We start from the raw sequence: 15,473 nt of genomic DNA, 5'->3' as shown, positions 1-15,473 counted from the left end.
GAATATTCCTATGTGATTCCAGAGCACATGTTTAATATTGTAGGAGAGGCTAGACGAATTGAACAGAGATGGGTTTGCTGGACTAGGTGCCCTGAGCATTATATAACACTAATAAAACTAAAATTTTGGAAAATCACTCAGAAAATAAAATTTCTTTACTTAACTTAGGAAAGTTATAAATTTTCCTTTTGAGGAATTGAAAAAAGATAGAATATAATACCCCCTATGGTAGATAGGATTTTGGTTTCTCTGGTCTTCTTCCCTGCCCTCACCCCTACCCTTTACATTATTTTGGTATTACCATCTATGGTAAAAGGACTTTGCAGATGATGAAAGTGTTATGCACCTTAATGAAGGGAGATTGTCCTAGATTATCCATCGATGTAATTATTAATGCAAGTGGGTGTTCCCAAAGCACAGTGAGACCAAACAAATCAAAACATTGGAGTTTGGAGTAGAGAAATGTTTATTGCAGGGCTGTGCAAAGAGACAGGTGGCTCACGCTCTTTAAAAAATCCCTAGCTCCCTGAAAGATTTTTTGGCAAAGCATTTTTAAAAGCCAGGTAAGAGAGGTTGGGGTCGCAGGGTATACGATCAGCTCATGCACAATCCTCTGACTAGCTGCTGGTGAAGTAGCAGGGTGGTGTCACAGGGGTTAACATTATCAGTCCCTAGGCTGCAGAAGGCCTGGGGCTATGTGCTCATGACCATCAAGTAGTGAACATCTTTCATTTTATGCAGGAGGGGTTCCACATCTGTAAATATGTAAAGTATTAGGAAATATGCATCAAATACTGTTATCTAGGTTCTTCAGAGAACAGCTGAAGCAGAGGATATGGGGGAAGGGCCTATGCCTAGAAGGTCCCATAAGGTCAGGCTCAGTTTCCTAATCACATGGGCCTGAACAAAAGTAAGACGGAGGCAGAAACATCAGAATGAGAATGAGTGTATTGGAGAAATGTGGCAGAAAGAAGAGTCAACTTGCTGTTACTGGCTTTGGAGATCAAGGAAGGAGGCCATGAGCCAAGGAATGTGGGAGGCCTCTAAGACTGGGAAGGGCCCTCAGCTGACAGCCAGCAAGGAACTGGGACCCAGAACTGCAATACAACTACAGGGAACTGAATTCCACCAACAACCTAAGTGAAGAAGAATGCAGATTCTCCCCTCCAGCCTTCAGGAACACAACCCTGCAAACACCCTGCTGAGCCCATTGGACTTCTGACCTACAGCTACTATGAGATAACTATGGGTGTTGTTTTAAGCTGCTAAATTTGTGGTTACTTCTTAATCATAAAAAACAAATACACTTCCCTCCTGTTTCAATCAGCCCCATCACTGCTTCTTCTGTATTTGAACTCTGCGTGTGTTAGAATTTCAATGCACTCAAGTGTTGTGGTCCTACTTCTTCAGTGTACACCTGGGACTGGAAAAATAATTTCTCTAACTTCCTTTACAGTTTTTAATATAACTTGCAACTCATTCTCCAACTTAGAAAACTTTATGAGACTAATTTGGAGATGGAAAAGAGCAATAATATTATCTACTTCTTTGTGACCTGACATCACAGTTCATGATTTTTCAAAAATTAAGCAGATGCATCAAAACTGCCAACATTCTATTTTGTATTAGAAGACATTAGCAAGGTATGGGCAAAAATAATATTCTTTTGTCCTTTTATTGAGACTTGTTTCTCACACATTTAGTCAATCTTTCTTTTAGAGATTCAGATATAATGTCATGAAATTATTGCATGTGTACATGCTCAGTTGCTGTCATGAACAGTTTTTTATGACCCAATGGAGTCTAGGCCCCCAGGCTCAAATTTTCCAGGCAGGAATACTGGAGTGGGTTGCCATTTCTTCATCCAGGGGATCTTCCCAACCCAGGGATAGAACCCGCTTCTCCTGAGTCTCCTGGATTGGCAGGCAGCTACTTTACCACTGTGCCACCTGGGAAGCCCCATGAATTTATCAACCACCCATAAAAAGTTATAGATATTGTTAGAATTTGCTGAGATTTTCACTATTAGCCAACCACTCTGAAAGAAAATTATCATAAGGATATTGGTATTGTTAATGCAAAGTGTTGTGCCTATCTTTGCCACAGATTTCTGTGTGTCTTACATAAATTTCCCACCGGAAGTCTGTAGATTTAAAAAAAAAAGTAAGAAAACCATATATGTGATTAAGCTGTGCTTTGTTTAGCTGTAGTGCTATGAGCCAGAAATCTCGTGGTATCTTTCTTTACATTTTCTCAGCCTGTTTCCTGAGAATTTCTTACTACCCTTGAGGAGAGGAATGTATCTCTTTCTCATCAATTGAGAGATTCTGGCATCTCTCTCTTAAGGTTTCATTTTGCATGGTTTGATGACCCTGCCCACACTGATAACTCACCATGTGCCCCACATTTTATAATTCAGTCTGATTAAGCTATAATCCTAAATCACACTGTTACTTAAAACAGTGTTATAACATTACCGATTCAAGTAAAACATTGACACAATTAAGATTAAAGAACTGGTTAAGTAGAAAATGGGGGGGCAAGCACATTTTTCTTCCTCTGCTCTGTAAACAGCAGGTTGACTCAGACATCTTCCTCATTTAGTAAACTATCTAAAACAATAGGCTATAATGAGGTAAATTGGCAGCTTCACATTACAGCCTAGCTTAGGGGTGTGTGTTCTTTCAGTAAAGGAGTGTATTTTTAAAGAAAAAAAAAAAAAATTTGTGGTTCAAGTTAAAATCTCAGTGACAAACCAGTGCTAAGTAGCACATGTCTGCATGTCACCAGAGGTGGCTGTGCCTGACATTTCCTGGAGGACAGCCTATAGTTAAGTGGTATTGAAAGGCAGCACAGGCGTTATAGCAAATGTATAGGGGGCGATGAACAACAATGGGGCAAAAGCAAGCTATTTGAGTTAATGGCTGATGCTGTGTTCAGTGTATTATACTGCTGCCATTCACATCACTATGGCTAAGGTTGTGTCAGTGTTTTCATAATAGAGCTACTATTTTAGAGGCTTATAACCTGGCAATAAAAACTGGCTTCTGGCAAAAACTTGACATACAAGACAAGACCTCACTCAGTAAGAAAGTGATTTTTGAGAAATCATATTTTGTTGAGGAGAGAGGGTATGGAATATGATTTGTTGTTTCAGATGTTCATTTGAGTTTCTGAAACTCAAAATACCGCTCAGATATAGAAAAATGGCATTTTGTAAGTTATTCAACTACAAGGAGGAATCAAATTTCTGAAAGGATGATCAAACAATACTTATTGTTACAGGCTTAGCTGAGAACATTTTTATCTTTCAAAATGTTCTTTCTAGACTTTTCAAAGTGGGAGTATGTGTAACGACTCAGAATCTTTTATTTTGATATCTAGAAAGGCATGGTTGCGTGAAGATCAAGGAGTTAAAGGAGTTTTATTTTCAGAAGATAATATATTATGAGATGTAGCTTGTTATTTCAAGTTGAACTCCTTAATAACACCTAATTCATTAATCCTATTATTAAATGTCATCGATTCATTGTATCTAAACATTAGAAAAAAATCTAACTTCCACAGAGAGCTGTAAGATATATCTCTGTTATCATTACCATCATCACCTACTGATCACTCCATCTTTGGTCTGTGCCCAGTACTGCACTGGCGATTTGGATATACTCACGTAACATCCAGTATTTGACTTCACGAATTTTGGATTCATAGGTTGTCATACAGAGATATACTCAAAGAAAAAATAAGATAAAAAGGAACACAGTTTACAATATACATGCTGTTGCAACTAAAATATTAATGATAGTTTTCAATAGAAATTTTAAAATGTTTGCAGTAGGCATGGAGCCGATTGGCTGGTAAGACCCGAGTTGCAAAGCAGGAGAGAAGAGAAAGTTGAAAGATTTGGAAAAAGAATAATGCCAAGAGGGTAGAGGGGAAGACATCAGCAGAGCAACAATTCTTTACTACAGAAGATATAAATGGCTATTTTAATATTATTGGTAACTATTAATATATCATTAACACTATTAATATGTTTAGTAACTATTTTTGCTGATAACCACTTTGTATTAGGCATTAAACTGCTTCACAGGCTTGACAACAGTTTTCTTACAAACAACATTATTGTATATTTCTCCTTCGACAATGTCAAGCTTAAGAGTACAGAATAGCAGTAGATATATTAAGTTAAAGGTAGACACTCATGCTTTTGAACTACCTGTGAATTTTTCAAAGGGAATGAAAAAACTGGAGTGGCCTTCAGAAAACCAAGCAGTTGAGTAACGGATGTTTTCTTACAGTCCTCATAAGGAAGATATTCTCTGTTTTATGACAGGGTGTCATTGTTGATACCTTGGCTCAGCTAATTTAAATAATGAACATTTATTTTTCAGCTTATGTTAATATGAAATGGAACAAGAAATAATAAAATCTTTCAAAGGCAGGATTGAAGAACTGAGACTGAACCGAAAAAAAATTAATCTGACCCCCTTTCATATTTATCCAGAGTTGTCACAGAGACCTGACTAAATTAGAGAAAGCCCGTTTGTAAATTATTTTCATGAAAGAGACAGAATCATCTCTGAGGTTATAGAATATTTCTCTTCATTAATGAGAGTCATATCTTGCCTTACTTTAAACTTTTCTACTTATGTAAGTCTTTCAATGTGACTCTTTGTTTAACACTGAATCTCATATCAGAGACTTGACAAATTGAGAGGTGAGTTATCTGGAGCAAAAAAAAATTAAGCTTGTCAGAAGCAGTCCTCCCACACAGAATTAAGATAAGATCTCAAATTCTTAAGTTCTCAAGATAATAGTTCTAAGGAGATATTTTTATCCACACCACCAATACTGAGTAGATTGCAGGAAAAATAACTTTTCCTTCCTATGTTTGAGAGTCACTGTTTTTGCAGAGATTCTGATATTTTTTGTTGTTGAATTTGTCCTAAAGAGAGAGATACGCTGCTGAGATTCATGGTTGCCAGAAAGTAGGAGGCTAGGAAAACACACATTTTTTTTTTCTTTTTAGCCATCTCTTACTAGTGCCCAAGAGGTAAAATAATGTATACATTAAAACAGGAATTGAGAGAAGAACTGAGATTTGTTTAAAATGCATTGAGTTGCATTTGGAAAGATGTAATTGCAAAGGTAAAAAACAAACAACAAAAAAACAATAAACTCTTCAAATGCCAGAAATGAGTAGTAAACCAGAGTTGTAGTTGAATAGAGAGAATCAGTCACTGATTTAAAAACTGGGCTCTTAATATCCACTTGGAAACCTGAGCAGAGAAAATAGACAGTGTGCATAGCAGAACGCTGGAATGAGGCTTCCTACAAACGGCTGATGCCCTATAGAAGTTGCCCTTTCTGTGAAACAAGAACTAAAAATATTGAAGCACTAGCAGTGGAACTGGCTAAAAAAGTAAGTCACCCAGCCTGAGTCTCTGGACATTCTGAAATGGCCTATGAAGTTTCACTAACCTTCAAGCTTGTTAGTGTGAACATTACAAATGAAAGCTGACCATGCAGTAGTAAAACCTAGATATCCCAACCATGGTAAAAATGAAACCACTCCAATAAAGAAGCCTCTATAGTTCATGACAGAGAAGGGAAAATGTTAGGTTAGATGGAAACTCAGTAACCCTAGTGTAGATTAAAAAGTATTTGAAAGACTCTCAGGTGTGCAATTAATCTGTATCATATATCTTTCTAATCTATTCCCAGAATCCAATTTTAAAGACCAAGAGTATAAATAGGAAAAATGCCAGCATCAACTATCAGTTCAGTTCAGTCGCTCGGTCATGTCCGACTCTTTGCAACCCCATGAATTGCAGCACGCCAGGCTTCCTTGCCCATCACCAACTCCCGGAGTTCACTCAAACTCACATCCATCAAGTTGGTGATGCCATCCAGCCATCTCATCCTCTGTTGTCCCCTTCTCCTCCTGCCCCCAATCCCTCCCAGCATAAGAGTCTTTTCCTTTTTTTTTTTTTTCTTTACAATTTATATCTCTTTGTGAAGTTGTCATTCACATTTTTTTTAATTTTATTTTATTTTTAAACTTTACATAATTGTATTAGTTTTGCCAAATATCAAAATGAATCTGCCACAGGTATACATGTGTTCCCCATCCTGAACCCTCCTCCCTTCTCCCTCCCCATACCATCCCTCTGGGTTGTCCCAGTGCACCAGCCCCAAGCATCCAGTATCGTGCATCGAACCTGGACTGGCAACTCGTTTCATACATGATATTTCACATGTTTCAATGCCATTCTCCCAAATCTTCCCACCCTCTCCCTCTCCCACAGAGTCCATAAGACTGTTCTATACATCAGTGTCTCTTTTGCTGTCTCGTACACAGGGTTATTGTTACCATCTTTCTAAATTCCATATATATGCGTTAGTATACTGTATTGGTGTTTTTCCTTCTGGCTTACTTCATTCTGTATAATAGGCTCCAGTTTCATCCACCTCATTAGAACTGATTCAAATGTATTCTTTTTAATGGCTGAATAATACTCCATTGTGTATATGTACCACTGCTTTCTTATCCATTCATCTGCTGATGGACATCTAGGTTGCTTCCATGTCCTTGCTATTATAAACAGTGCTGCGATGAACATTGGGGTACACGTGTCTCTTTCCCTTCTGGTTTCCTCAGTGTGTATGCCCAGCAGTGGGATTGCTGGATCATAAGGCAGTTCTATTTCCAGTTTTTTAAGGAATCTCCACACTGTTCTCCATAATGGCTGTACTAGTTTGCATTCCCACCAACAGTGCAAGAGGGTTCCCTTTTCTCCACACCCTCTCCAGAATTTATTACTTGTAGACTTTTGGATCGCAGCCATTCTGACTGGCGTGAAATGGTACCTCATAGTGGTTTTGATTTGCATTTCTCTGATAATGAGTGATGTTGAGCATCTTTTCATGTGTTTGTTAGCCATCTGTATGTCTTCTTTGGAGAAATGTCTATTTAGTTCTTTGGCCCATTTTTTGATTGGGTCATTTATTTTTCTGGAGTTGAGCTGTAGGAGTTGCTTGTATATTCTCGAGATTAGTAGTTTGTCAGTTGCTTCATTTGCTATTATCTTCTCTCATTCTGAAGGCTGTCTTTTCACCTTGCTAATAGTTTCCTTTGATGTGCAGAAGCTTTTAAGGTTAATTAGGTCCCATTTGTTTATTTTTGCTTTTATTTCCAATATTCTGAGAGGTGGGTCATAGAGGATCCTGCTGTGATGTATGTCAGAGAGTGTTTTGGCTATGTTCTCCTCTAGGAGTTTTATAGTTTCTGGTCTTACGTTGAGATCTTTAATCCATTTTGAGTTTATTTTTGTGTATGGTGTTAGGAAGTGTTCTAGTTTCATTCTTTTACAAGTGGTTGACCAGATTTCCCAGCACCACTTGTTAAAGAGATTGTCTTTAATCCGTTGTATATTCTTGCCTCCTTTGTCAAAGATAAGGTGTCCGTATGTGTGTGGATTTATCTCTGGGCTTTCTATTTTGTTCCACTGATCTATATTTCTGTCTTTGTGCCAGTACCATACTGTCTTGATAACTGTGGCTTTGTAGTAGAGCCTGAAGTCAGGTAGGTTGATTCCTCCAGTTCCATTCTTCTTTCTCAAGATAGCTTTGGCTATTCGAGGTTTTTTGTATTTCCATACAAATTGTGAAATTATTTGTTCTAGCTCTGTGAAGAATACTGTTGGTAGCTTGATAGGGATTGCATTGAATCTATAGATTGCTTTGGGTAGTATACTCATTTTCACTATATTGATTCTTCCAATCCATGAACATGGTATATTTCTCCATCTATTAGTGTCCTCTTTGATTTCTTTCACCAGTGCTTTATAGTTTTCTATATATAGGTCTTTAGTTTCTTTAGATAGATATATTCCTAAGTATTTTATTCTTTCTGTTGCAATGGTGAATGGAATTGTTTCCTTAATTTCTCTTTCTATTTTCTCATTATTAGTGTATAGGAATGCAAGGGATTTCTGTGTGTTGATTTTATATCCTGCAACTTTACTATAGTCATTGATTAGTTCTAGTAATTTTCTGGTGGAGTCTTGAGGGTTTTCTATGTAGAGGATCATGTCATCTGCAAACAGTGAGAGCTTTACTTCTTCTTTTCCAATTTGGATTCCTTTTATTTCTTTTTCTGCTCTGATTGCTGTGGCCAAAACTTCCAAAACTATGTTGAATAGTAATGGTGAAAGTGGGCACCCTTGTCTTGTTCCTGACTTTAGAGGAAATGCTTTCAATTTTTCACCACTGAGGATAATGTTTGCTGTGGGTTTGTCATATATAGCTTTTATTATGTTGAGGTATGTTCCTTCTATTCCTGCTTTCTGGAGAGTTTTATCATAAATGGATGTTGAATTTTGGCAAAGGCTTTCTCTGTATCTATTGAGATAATCATATGGTTTTTATTTTTCAATTTGTTAATGTGGTGTATTACATTGATTGATTTGCAGATATTGAAGAATCCTTGCATCCCTGGGATAAAGCCCACTTGGTCCTGGTGTATGATCTTTTTAATGTGTTGTTGAATTCTGATTGCTAGAATTTTGTTAAGGATTTTTGCATCTATGTTCATCAGTGATATTGGCCTGTAGTTTTCTTTTTTTGTGGGATCTTTGTCAGGTTTTGGTATTAGGGTGATGGTGGTCTCATAGAATGAGTTTGGAAGTTTACCATCCTCTGCAATTTTCTGGAAGAGTTTGAGCAGGATAGGTGTTAGCTCTTCTCTAAATTTTTGGTAGAATTCAGCTGTGAAGCTGTCTGGACCTGGGCTTTTGTTTGCTGGAAGATTTTTGATTACAGTTTCAATTTCCGTGCTTGTGATGGGTTTGTTAAGATTTTCTATTTCTTCCTGATCGAGTTTTGGAAAGTTGTACTTTTCTAAGAATTTGTCCATTTCTTCCCCGTTGTCCATTTTATTCGCATATAATTGTTGATAGTAGTCTCTTATGATCCTTTGTATTTCTGTGTTGTCTGTTGTGATCTCTCCATTTTCATTTCTAATTTTATTGATTTGATTTTTCTCCCTTTGTTTCTTGATGAGTCTGGCTAATGGTTTGTCAATTTATTTATCCTTTCAAAAAACCCAGCTTTTGGTTTTGTTGATTTTTGCTATGATCTCTTTTGTTTCTTTTGCATTTATTTCTGCTCTAAGTTTTAAGATTTCTTTCCTTCTACTAACCCTGGGGTTCTTCATTTCTTCCTTTTCTAGTTGCTTTAGGTGTAGAGTTAGGTTATTTATTTGACTTTTTTCTTGTTTCTTGAGGTGTGCCTGTATTGCTATGAACTTTCCCCTTAGGACTGCTTTTACCGTGTCCCACAGATTTTGGGTTGTTGTGTTTTCATTTTCATTCGTTTCTATGCAAATTTTGATTTCTTTTTTGATTTCTTCTGTGATTTGTTGGTTATTCAGCAGCATGTTGTTCAGCCTCCATATGTTGGAATTTTTAATAGTTTTTCTCCTGTAATTGAGATCTAATCTTACTGCGTTGTGGTCAGAAAAGATGCTTGGAATGATTTCTATATTTTTGAATTTACCAAGGCTAGCTTTATGTCCCAGGATGTGATCTATCCTGGAGAAGGTTCCATGTGCGCTTGAGAAAAAGGTGAAATTCATTGTTTTGGGATGAAATGTCCTATAGATATCAATTAGGTCTAACTGGTCTATTGTATCGTTTAAAGTTTGTGTTTCCTTGTTAATTTTCTGTTTAGTTGATCTATCCATAGGTGTGAGTGGGGTATTAAAGTCTCCCACTATTATTGTGTTATTGTTAATTTCTCCTTTCACACTTGTTAGCATTTGTCTTACATACTGCGGTGCTCCCGTGTTGGGTGCATATATATTTATAATTGTTGTATCTTCTTCTTGGATTGATCCTTTGATCATTATGTAGTGACCTTCTTTGTCTCTTTTCACAGTCTTTGTTTTAAAGTCTATTTTATCTGATATGAGTATTGCTACTCCTGCTTTCTTTTGGTCCCTATTTGCATGGAAAATCTTTTTCCAGCCCTTCACTTTCACTCTGTATGTGTCCCCTGTTTTGAGGTGGGTCTCTTGTAGACAACATATGTAGGGGTCTTGTTTTTGTATCCATTCAGCCAGTCTTTGTCTTTTGGTTGGGGCATTCAACCCATTTACGTTTTAGGTAATTACTGATAAGTATGATCCCGTTGCCATTTACTTTATTGTTTTGGGTTCAAATTTATACACCGTTTTTGTGTTTCCTGTCTAGAGAATATCCTTTAGTATTTGTTGGAGAGCTGGTTTGATGGTGCAGAATTCTCTCAGCTTTTGCTTGTCTGAAAAGCTTTTGATTTCTCCTTCATAATTGAATGAGATCCTTGCTGGGTACAATAATCTGGGCTGTAGGTTATTTTCTTTCATCATTTTAAGTATGTCTTGCCATTCCCTCCTGGCTTGAAGAGTTTCTATTGAAAGATCAGCTGTTATCCTTATGGGTATTCCCTTGTGTGTTATTTGTTGTTTTTCCCTTGCCTCTTTTAATATTTGTTCTTTGTGTTTGATCTTTGTTAATTTGATTAATATGTGTCTTGCGGTGTTTCACCTTGGGTTTGTCCTGTTTGGGACTCTCTGGGTTTCCTGGACTTGGGTGATTATTTCCTTCCCCATTTTAGGGAAGTTTTCAACTATTATCTCCTCAAGTATTTTCTCATGGTCTTTCTTTTTGTCTTCTTCTTCTGGGACCCCTATGATTCGAATGTTGTAGCGTTTAATATTGTCCTGGAGGTCTCTGAGATTTTCCTCATTTCTTTTAATTTGTTTTTCTTTTATCCTCTCTGATTCATTTATTTCTACCATTCTATCTTCTAATTCACTAATCCTATCTTCTGCCTCTGTTATTCTACTATTTGTTGCCTCCAGAGTCTTTTCCAATGAGTCAACTCTTCGCATGAGGTGGCCAAAGTATTGGAGTTTCAGCTTTAGCGTCATTCCTTTCAAAGAACACTCAGGACTGATCTCCTTTAGAATGGACTGGTTGGATCTCCTTGCAGTCCAAGGGACTCTCAAGAGTCTTCTCTAACACCACAGTTCAAAAGCATCAATTCTTTAGTGCTCAGCTTTCTCACAGCCCAACTCTCACATCCATACATGACTACTGGAAAAACCATAGCCTTGACTAGATGGACCTTTGTTGACAAAGTAATGTCTCTGCTTTTCAGTATGCTCTCTAGGTTGTTCATAACTTTCCTTCCAAGGAGTAAGCGTCTTTTAATTTCATGGCTGCAGTTACCATCTGCAGTGATTTTGGAGCCCCAAAAAATAAAGTCCATCACTGTTTCCACTGTTTCCCCATCTATTTCCCATGAAGTAATGGGATCAGATACCATGATCTTAGTTTTCTTAATGTTGAGCTTTAAGCCAACTTTTTCACTCTCCTCTTGCATCAACTATAGATATGAGGAAAAGTTATCATATATGTGCTATAGATAATGATGAATAACTGCCATATATAGTAAAGACAGTATAAGGTTATGTGAAGTATTAATTTCTTTATAAGTCATAAACTACCAAATATCACAGACACAGAAACAGATAACCTGAATAGTTCTACAACCATAAATGTATTGGAATTTTAGTTAAAAATCTTAAGCCTGTCCCATTATTTCTTTACCTAGGCGCTTGTTTCAGATCAAAATTTTCACCAGATCCTCTCCCCTAGCATCTTCAGCACATGCTCACTGTTCTTCCCATCCTTGCCCTTCCCATGTTCATTAATTCATATTGCCCTGCGCCTAGTCCCATTTTCACTTCCTTTGACCCTCCTAGTAGTTACATTAAGTCTTACCCTGTAATTTTTGCTTTTAATTTTGATACCTCTTTATGACTTAACAATAAAAAGGATGTATGGTTTTTATCAACTGTCTCCAAAATAATATACAGGGAGTACAGTTCTTTCCATTCATACAATAGTTGTTTCCCTAACTACAAAGGCAGTCTCATTAGTTGGGTAGAACCTGAGAGCAGCTTTGAGTTAGAGGTATGTGTGTTATACCCCACATGAGAGTGCTGTGTGAGGCTGTTCAACACAAATGTAACAATGTGTTTTTGTGAATGACAGTTGGCATGTTAAATGCATCCTCTATAAAAATAACTAGTGTAATAGTCTCAAGATTTGTTTTCTAAAGTTGATTTGATACTGTGGGTTATTTTTGTGAACATCCTGATATTTGGGACCTTTTTTTCTCAAAATAAACAAGACCTTATTAAACCAGGAATTTGGAGAAAAAATAAATACCCTGATTTTTTTATTTTTGTATTAAAAAAAAAAATCTTAAGCCTGTATACAGACAAATAGACAAATAAATAAATTTAAAAAAGAGAATTACAGGTCCAGAGGGATTCACTGGCGGATTCTCCCAAACATTTAAAAAGGAAATAAACATACTCTACCAAAAGTTCCAAAAAATTAAAAAATAACTTATCTTCCCCAATCATTCTATAAGGCCTAAATTACAGTGACACCAAGCACAAACAAGAATATTATAGGAAAACTACAGAGAAGTATCTCTATGAGCATAGATGAAAAAAAATCTAAACAAAATTTTACAAAATAAATTCTAACAAGAAATACAAAGGATAAATACACCACGATCGAATCAAATATAACCAATAAAAATTTCATTTAACACTGGAAAGCCAATCAATGTAATTCTGACTAAATTAAAAAGAAAACCTATGTGATCTTCTGAATAGGTCCAGAGAAAGCATTTGAAAATATTGAACATTTATTCTTTTATTAAATTAAATTTATTTATTTTTTAATTGAAGGATAATTGTTCTACAAAATTGTGTTGGTTTCTACCAAGCATCAACATGAATCAGCCATAGGTATACATATGTCCCCTCTCTCTTGAAGCTCCCTCCCAAGCATTTATTCTTAATTAAAAAAAATGATAAAAACTATCAGAATATAAGAAAAAGGGGAATTATTCAACCTGAAAAAGAGTAAGAAAAACCTACAGCTAAAATCCTAATAATTTACAACTGGACAGTTCCCTCTAAAATCAGTAGTAAGGGAAAGATGTCTGTTCTCATCACATCTATTCAACTTTACACATTCTATCCAGTGAAATAAAGCAACAAAGGTCATTAAAGATAAGAAAGCAATAAAGATCTATAAAAAACACACAGATTAGAAAAAAGGAATAAACTTCTGTTGAACATGGTTCAAACATCTGTGCAAATAGATCCTACAGAAAGTAGCAAAAAAATACTGTCACTGTTAAGGGAGTTTAATAAAGCTATAGGGTACCAGATCATTAATGAAACATCAGTTGAATTTCTATATATTAGACAAAAACAATTGAAAATTAAAATTTTAAATATAATTAAATATATGAAATGCAGATACTAATAAAAATGTGCAAAATCTGTACTCTTAAAACATCAAAAGTGATTAAGAAATTAAAGAAAAACTATGGAAAGGAAAAATGCTTCATAATTATGGATCAGAAGCCTCAATATCATTAAGATATCAATTCTCTGTAAATACATTTATAGATTTATTCCCAGTTAAAATTTCCAAATGGTTATTTTTCAAAATTTGCTTTCAGAAGTTGACAAATTGATTCTGAAATTTTAATGGAAACAACAAAGGACTTTCCTAGAATATTAAAAAAGACGTAAAAATAAAAATAAAAAATAAAAATAGTAGATGACTTAACCTTATTTTAAGGTTTTTTTTTAATTTATTTATTTTAATTGGAGGCTAATTTTTTACAATATTGTAGTGGTTTTCGCCATACATTAACATGATTCAGCCATGGATGTACATGTGTTCCCCATCCTGAAGCCCCCTCCCTCCCCATCCCATCCCTCAGGGTCATCCCAGTGCACCAGCCCTGAGCACCCTGTCTCATGCATCAAACCTAGATTGGTGATCTGTTTCACATATGATAATATACATGTTTCAATGCTATTCTCTCAAATCATCCCACCCTCACCTTCTCCCACAGAGTCCAAAAATCTGTTCTATATTCTGTGTCTCTTTTGCTGTTTCACATATAGGGTCATATTACCATCTTTCTAAATTCTATATATATATGCATTAAAATACTGTATTAGTGTTTTTCTTTCTGGCTTACTTCACTCTTTATAATATGCTCCAGTTTCATCCACCTCATTAGAACTGATTCAAATGTATTCTTTTTAATAGCTGAGTAATATTTCATTGTGTATATGTACCTCAGCTTTCTTATCCATTCGTCTGCTTATGGACATCTAGGTTGCTTCCATGCCCTGGCTATTGTAAACAGTGGGGTGATGAACATTGGGGTACACATGTATCTTTCTATTCTGGTTTCCTTGGTGTGTATGCCCAGCAGTGGGATTGCTGGGTCATAAGGCTGTTCTATTTCCAGTTTTTTAAGGAATCTCCACACTGTTCTCCATAGTAGCTGTACTAGTTTGCATTCCCACCATCAGTGTAAGAGGGTTCCCTTTTCTCTGCACGCTCTCCAGCATTTATTGTTTGTAGACTTTTTGGTAGCAGCCATTCTGACTGGCATGAGATGGTACCTCATTGTGGTTTTGATTTGCATTTCTCTGATACTGAGTGATGTTGAGCATCTTTTCATGTGTTTGTTAGCCATCTGTATGTCTTCTTTGGAGAAATATCTGTTTAGTTCTTTGGCCCATTTTTTGATTGGGTAATTTATTTTTCTGGCATTGAGCTGCATGAGCTGTTTGTATATTTTTGAGATTAATTATTCCTCAGTTGCTTCATTTTCTATTATTTTCTCCCATTCTGAAGGCTGTCTTTTCACCTTTCTTATAGTTTCCTTCATTGTGCAAAATCTTTTAAGTTTAATTAGATCCCATTTGTTTATTTTTGCTTTAATTTCCATTACTCTGGGAGGTAGGTCATAGAGGATCCTGCTGTGATTTATGTTAGAGAGTGTTTTGCCTATGTTTTCCTCTAGGAGTTTTATAGTTTCTGGTCTTACATTTAGATCTTTAATCCATTTTGAGTTTAATTGTGTGTATGGTGTTAGAAAGTGTCCTAGTTTCATTCTTTTCAAGTGGTTGATCAGTTTTCCCAGAACCAGTTGTTAAAGGGATTGTCTTTTCTCCATTGTATATTCTTCCCTCCTTTGTCAAAAATTAGGTGTCCATAGGTGCATTGATTTATCTCTGAGCTTTCTCTATTGTTCCGTTGATCTATATTTCTGTCTTTGTGCCAATACCATACTGTCTTGATGACTGTAGCTTTGTAGTATAGTCTGAAGTCAGGTAGGTTGATTCCTCCAGTTCCATTCTTCTTTCTCAAGATTGCTTTGGCTATTCAAGGTTTTTTGTATTTCCATACAAATTGTGAAATTATTTGTTCTAGTTCTGTGAAAAATACTGTTGGTAGCTTGATAGGGATTGCATTGTTTGTTGGAAGATTTTTGATTACAGTTTTGATTTCCATGCTTGTGATGGGTCT

Source organism: Bubalus bubalis, chromosome 9, assembly GCF_019923935.1.
Source record: "Bubalus bubalis isolate 160015118507 breed Murrah chromosome 9, NDDB_SH_1, whole genome shotgun sequence".
NCBI lineage: Eukaryota > Metazoa > Chordata > Mammalia > Artiodactyla > Bovidae > Bubalus > Bubalus bubalis.
Note: the sequence above shows the minus strand (reverse complement) of the source record.